At 49.9% G+C, this 7,500-nt stretch overlaps 1 non-coding gene across 1 annotated transcript; it reads right to left on the reverse strand.

Annotated features, from left to right (window-relative positions):
• Positions 1–1,386: 1,386 nt before the first annotated feature.
• Positions 1,387–1,541, reverse strand: LOC143176116 (5.8S ribosomal RNA). Its single transcript, XR_013000712.1, has one exon. It is a non-coding gene; the product is annotated as a 5.8S ribosomal RNA (ribosomal RNA).
• Positions 1,542–7,500: the final 5,959 nt, after the last annotated feature.

Genomic DNA, 7,500 nt, shown 5'->3' on the forward strand with positions numbered 1-7,500 from the left:
ATAGCAGAAACCGATAAAAATACACCTCCCGAAAGAGAGTATATGGTGATTCTTTTTATATATATATATTTCGAAATACAACTGAACGTGGCGGAAGCGCACGGTGGTGGTCCAGCGAGGACACGCGACGACGGGGAATAAGAACTATTCGACCCGTTACGAATACGCATGCTCGTCCCGCACGATTTTAACACACACCGTGTTTTTCTCCAGTCGTCAAAGCGTTCGTGCGTCGAATTCGAAAAATAAAAAAAAAAGAAAAACACCTTTTCTCTCTCTCGGGGTAAAAGAGTCGATGTGTATTGTGTATAAAGGTTCTGCGAGAAGTCTCGTTTTGACGTGTGTTCCGCCGATAACGACGATCCTCCGAAACGGGGATACAGAAACGTTACACCTCACAACACGATCTCCGTCTCTTCTCTATAGCAGAAACCGATAAAAATACACCTCCCGAAAGAGAGTATATGGTGATTCTTTTTATATATATATATTTCGAAATTCAACTGAACGTGGCGGAAGCGCACGGTGGTGGTCCAGCGAGGACACGCGACGACGGGGAATAAGAACTATTCGACCCGTTACGAATACGCATGCTCGTCCCGCACGATTTTAACACACACCGTGTTTTTCTCCAGTCGTCAAAGCGTTCGTGCGTCGAATTCGAAAAATAAAAAAAAGAAATACACCTTTTCTCTCTCTCTCGGGGTAAAAAGAGTCGATGTGTATTGTGTATAAAGGTTCTGCTGCGAGAAGTCTCGTTTTGCCGTGTGTTTCGGTAACGACGATCCTCCGAAACGTACATCTCATTCGTAAGAGAGGAAGAAAACAATCTCCCTGGGGCCAGTCGGTAATATACCGACATACGACGTGTCGTGCACATCCGTCTCACGCACGGTATACAAAATATGAATAAAACGTGTGTAGTCTCTCTCTCTCGACTTCTTAATATTTTCTTTCACCTCTGACGCATCATTTCAGGTGACGTCGGGAGCGCGGGAAAAAAAATTTTTCTAAACACACGAAACCGTTCATCTCACGAACAGCCGAAAAAGTTGTCGCTCAGATCCATATCGCAGTGGAGCGGTATCCGCGGGCGGTCGTAATTGAACGACGCACGACGCCGCGAACACTCACGCGAGTCCATACAAACGATTCCGATCGTTTTGCAACAACTAGAACGTACACTGTCCGTGAAATTCACAGAATTTTCGCGTGTCCGCGACAAACGCCGACGAGACACCCATCGTTCGCTCGTACGTAGCATCCTTCTCTTAACCCGACTCAGAGACGTTCTTTGCGCCCTTCGGTAAAAAAACGTTCGATCCGAAGAGTGTGAACGACGGCGGGGATTTGACAGAGCTACGCAAGCAGTGTATGGTACGTAAACGACCCTCAGCCAGGCGTGGTCCAGGAATTGTATCCGTGGACCGCAATGTGCGTTCGAAATGTCGATGTTCATGTGTCCTGCAGTTCACACGTTGACGCGCAATTAGCTGCGTTCTTCATCGACCCACGAGCCAAGTGATCCACCGTTCAGGGTAATCGTATAAATTTTATATTTCACATATATAATTTTATTCTCACTTGTTCGACCTAATATCTCTCTTCTTTCAAAGAGAAGATAAAAGTTGATACCTGAATCTCCGACCAGCGCGCGAAGGAGATTCAGGCGTCGCCTTGGAGACGACACCGAAGCCTTTCGAGACGAAAAACGTTCAAGTAATATGTATATATTTCTCGACGTTCCGGGCGTATAGTGCATTCAAAAACCCGCGAAAGACGCAGAAGACTCGCACGCGTGGAAACGACGGGGATATATTTTGTATCCTACCCGATACTGAATCCATCGCGTGCAGTCGACCCTCGCGTTCTTCCGATCAGACGCATCTATTGTTGCGCGCATGTTTTCGCGTCGCATCGCGCGAAACGTTGCACGAATCGTACCGATCGATCGATTGAAAGCAAATAATGAAAAAAGACTTCACAGCTGGCTCTTTGCCGGTCATTCGTCCCATGTTATCTCTTGCCGCGAAATTGGCGCGCAAGAGTTGGGTGTCAGACGCGCGGCTTTAAAACGAGCTTCACGGCCGGTCCCTTCGTTACCGCTTTCGTTCTTTCTCTCGGAACGACCATGAACGAACACGACGAGCGACGCTACGGCATACACACGTCCACGGATTCGATTAAAAAAACAGACTTCACAGCTGGCTCTTTGCCGGTCATTCGTCCCATATTATCTCTTGCCGCGAAATTGGCGCGCAAGAGTTGGGTGTCAGACGCACGGCTTTAAAACGAGCTTCACGGCCGGTCCTCTCAATTCCGTGTACGGTACACGCAAGATGCGGGTTCCACTTCCAGACTACCCGGTCCCTTCTCTCTACGAGAATCGATAGTAGAAGAACGGCTCGAAAACGCGTCTCAGAGACTAGGGGAAAAGAAGCGGTATGCGAGCGAAACGAAAACGCATTATGGAAACGTCGCGAAACAATGTTCGACGGTTGCTCGGTTCCAATCGTGCGGCCGTTTCAATTTCTCGTGCGCTTCACCGTCCCTCCGTAACTCTGGCCGATCGCGTATACCGAAGAGCCGACACGCGCAAAAACCACAGGCATTGTATACTGTGTATATATATATATATATGTTACAGTCACAGCCTTCGCGCGTTTTACTCTCCGACGCGGGGTTTCCACGACGAAAGAGAGACAGTTTCGTGGCGGGTGACTCGGCCGAATCGCTACGACGGGTATTTCTATTATAGAACGAATCATCGCCACCCTTTACCAGTGCCCGACGAAGGAATCACAAGGTCATCTGGAGTTTACAATGCCAGCGACGGTAATTCCAACGAAGACCCGATAAGTCAACTCATCGTTCTATTTCTCCCCGTACAGAAAAGCGAATCGACGCTAATGCACCTCGCGCAAGCACGAACGTTCTCTTCGCGTGGATCGTCCCATCGTCCAAAGATGTAAAGACGCATTGGAGATCGTGGTCTCTGGCGGGCTCATTGCACGCCCCACTGCATATCTTTCCTCGAATCGAGAATGATTCGTCCACTAAGGCTGCGAAACTACGCGTCGAGGAAACTAGGGGAAAGAAGCGGGATGCGAGCGAAACGACAATACATTATGGAAACGTCGCGAAACAATGTTCGGCGGTTGCTCGTTTCCTCCTGCGGACGTTTCATTGCTCGGGCGCTTCACGTCCCTCCGTAACCTTCGCGCGATCGCGTGCCCCGGAGAGCCGGCAACCGGTGAACCACAGGCGTATAAACTATAGTCTTCTATAGCAAGCCTTCGGCGGTTACTCTCCGACGCGGGGATTCCACGACGAGAGAGAATTTCGTGGCGGGTGACATCGGTCGAAACGCTACGACGGGTATTTCTATTATAGAACGAATCATCGCCACCCTTTACCAGTGCCCGACGAAGGAATCACAAGGTCATCTGGAGTTTACAATGCCAGCGACGGTAATTCCAACGAAGACCCGATAAGTCAACTCATCGTTCTATTTCTCCCCGTACAGACAAGCGAATCAACGCTATCGCACCTCACGCATGCACGAACGTTCTCTTCGCGTGAATCGTCCCATCGTCGAAAGATATAGCCGCTTGGAGATCGTGGCCCATCAAGTTCTTCCGTAACTCCTGCGCGATCGCGTACCCCGGAGAGCAGGCAACCGGTGAACCACAGGCGTATAAACTATAGTCTTCTATAGCAAGCCTTCGCGTTTACTCTACGACGCGGGGATTCCACGACGAGAGAGATTTTCGTGGCGGGTGACACGGCCGAATCGCTACGACGGGTATTTCTATTATAGAACGAATCATCGCCACCCTTTACCAGTGCCCGACGAAGGAATCACAAGGTCATCTGGAGTTTACAATGCCAGCGACGGTAATTCCAACGAAGACCCGATAAGTCAACTCATCGTTCTATTTCTCCCCGTACAGAAAAGCGAATCGGCGCTATCGCACCTCACGCAAGCAGGAATGATCTCTTCGCGTGGATCGTCCCATCGTCGAAAGATGTAAGACGTACAGAAATCGTGGTCCATCACGATTATTCGTAACTCTCCGAGTCGCGTATCTGAGAGTAGGGCAAACGGAGAACCACAGGCATAAATAATACTATATATTTCTTATATAGTTAGCCTTCGCGTTTTACTCTCCGACATGGGGATTCCACGACGAGAGAGAGTTTCGTGGCGGGTGACTCGGCCGAATCGCTACGACGGGTATTTCTATTATAGAACGAATCATCGCCACCCTTTACCAGTGCCCGACGAAGGAATCACAAGGTCATCTGGAGTTTACAATGCCAGCGACGGTAATTCCAACGAAGACCCGATAAGTCAACTCATCGTTCTATTTCTCCCCGTACAGAAAAGCGAATCGACGCTATCGCACCTCGCGCGAGCACGTAACTACTCTTCGCGTGGATCGTCCCATCGTCGAAAGATGTAAGACGCACGGAAATCGTGGCCCATCAACGTTTTTTTGTAACTCTGCCGATCGCGTATCACAGAGCCGAGACGCACATACCACAGGCGTATAATACCGTTTTCTTTCGTATGGTAAGCCTTCGCGTTTACTCTTCGGCGCGGGGTTTCCACGTCGAGAGAGACTTTCGTGGCGGGTGACATCGGTCGAAACGCTACGACGGGTATTACTATTATAGAACGAATCATCGCCACCCTTTACCAGTGCCCGACGAAGGAATCACAAGGTCATCTGGAGTTTACAATGCCAGCGACGGTAATTCCAACGAAGACCCGATAAGTCAACTCAACGTTCTATTTCTCCCCGTACAGAAAAGCGAATCGACGCTGTTGCACCTCACGCAAGCACGAACGTTCTCTTCGCGTGGATCGTCCCATCGTCGAAAGATGTAAGACGCACGGAAATCGTGGCACATCACGTGTTTTCGGAACTCTGTCGACCGCGTATCTCAGAGACGACGCGCGCGAACCACTGGCATATACTATTATATATCGCGTTTTACCCTCCGACGCGGGGATTCCACGACGAGAGAGAGTTTCGTGAGCGGGTTGACTCGGAAGAAACGCTACGACGGGTATTTCTATTGTAGAACGCATCATCGCCACCCTTTACCAGTGCCCGACGAAGGAATCACAAGGTCATCTGGAGTTTACAATGCCAGCGACGGTAATTCCAACGAAGACCCGATAAGTCAACTCAACGTTCTATTTCTCCCCGTACAGAAAAGCGAATCGACGCAATCGCACCATACGCGTGCACGTAAACAACTCTTCGCGTGGATCGTCCCATCGTCGAGAGACGTAAGTTTTCATAGTATGAATTCGCGTTTTACTCTCCGACGCGGGGATTCCACGACGAGAGAGAGTTTCGTGAGCGGGTTGACTCGGAAGAAACGCTACGACGGGTATTTCTATTATAGAACGAATCATCGCCACCCTTTACCAGTGCCCGACGAAGGAATCACAAGGTCATCTGGAGTTTACAATGCCAGCGACGGTAATTCCAACGAAGACCCGATAAGTCAACTCAACGTTCTATTGCTCCCCGTACAGAAAAGCGAATCGACGCAATCGCACCATACGCGTGCACGTAACAACTCTTCGCGTGGATCGTCCCATCGTCGAGAGACGTAAGTTTCCATACTATGAATTCGCGTTTTACTCTCCGACGCGGGGATTCCACGACGAGAGAGAGTTTCGTGAGCGGGTTGACTCGGAAGAAACGCTACGACGGGTATTTCTATTATAGAACGAATCATCGCCACCCTTTACCAGTGCCCGACGAAGGAATCACAAGGTCATCTGGAGTTTACAATGCCAGCGACGGTAATTCCAACGAAGACCCGATAAGTCAACTCAACGTTCTATTACTCCCCGTACAGAAAAGCGAATCGACGCAATCGCACCATACGCGTGCACGTAACAACTCTTCGCGTGGATCGTCCCATCGTCGAGAGACGTAAGTTTCATAGTAAGCCTTCGGCGTTTTACTCTCCGACGCGGGGATTCCACGACGAGAGAGAGAGTTTCGTGAGCGGGTTGACTCGGAAGAAACGCTACGACGGGTATTTCTATTATAGAACGCATCATCGCCACCCTTTACCAGTGCCCGACGAAGGAATCACAAGGTCATCTGGAGTTTACAATGCCAGCGACGGTAATTCCAACGAAGACCCGATAAGTCAACTCAACGTTCTATTTCTCCCCGTACAGAAAAGCGAATCGACGCAATCGCACCATACGCGTGCACGTAAACAACTCTTCGCGTGGATCGTCCCATCGTCGAGAGACGTAAGTTTTCATAGTATGAATTCGCGTTTTACTCTCCGACGCGGGGATTCCACGACGAGAGAGAGTTTCGTGAGCGGGTTGACTCGGAAGAAACGCTACGACGGGTATTTCTATTATAGAACGCATCATCGCCACCCTTTACCAGTGCCCGACGAAGGAATCACAAGGTCATCTGGAGTTTACAATGCCAGCGACGGTAATTCCAACGAAGACCCGATAAGTCAACTCAACGTTCTATTACTCCCCGTACAGAAAAGCGAATCGACGCAATCGCACCATACGCGTGCACGTAACAACTCTTCGCGTGGATCGTCCCATCGTCGAGAGACGTAAGTTTCCATACTATGAATTCGCGTTTTACTCTCCGACGCGGGGATTCCACGACGAGAGAGTGTTTCGTGAGCGGGTTGACTCGGAAGAAACGCTACGACGGGTATTTCTATTATAGAACGCATCATCGCCACCCTTTACCAGTGCCCGACGAAGGAATCACAAGGTCATCTGGAGTTTACAATGCCAGCGACGGTAATTCCAACGAAGACCCGATAAGTCAACTCAACGTTCTATTGCTCCCCGTACAGAAAAGCGAATCGACGCAATCGCACCATACGCGTGCACGTAACAACTCTTCGCGTGGATCGTCCCATCGTCGAGAGACGTAAGTTTCATAAGTAAGCCTTCGGCGTTTTACTCTCCGACGCGGGGATTCCACGACGAGAGAGTGTTTCGTGGCGGGTGACTAGGCCGAAACGCTACGACGGGTATTTCTATTATAGAACGAATCATCGCCACCCTTTACCAGTGCCCGACGAAGGAATCACAAGGTCATCTGGAGTTTACAATGCCAGCGACGGTAATTCCAACGAAGACCCGATAAGTCAGCTCATCGTTCTATTTCTCCCCGTACAGAAAAGCGAATCGACGCTATCGCACCTCGCGCGAGCACGTAACAACTCTTCGCGTGGATCGTCCCATCGTCGAGAGACGTAAGACGCACGGAAATCGTGGTTCATCGCGTCTTTTCCTACTCTCTTGAATCGCAATTTCGTATAGAGCCTACACACGCGAACCACCGGCATATACTATTTCTTCTCTCATAGTAAGCCTTCGCGCGTTTTACTCTCCGACGCGGGGATTCCACGACGAGAGAGTGTTTCGTGGCGGGTGTCTCGGCCGAATCGCTACGACGGGTATTTCTATTATAGAAC

Source organism: Nomia melanderi, unplaced genomic scaffold (genome assembly GCF_051020985.1).
Source record: "Nomia melanderi isolate GNS246 unplaced genomic scaffold, iyNomMela1 scaffold0383, whole genome shotgun sequence".
Taxonomy (NCBI): Eukaryota; Metazoa; Arthropoda; class Insecta; order Hymenoptera; family Halictidae; genus Nomia; species Nomia melanderi.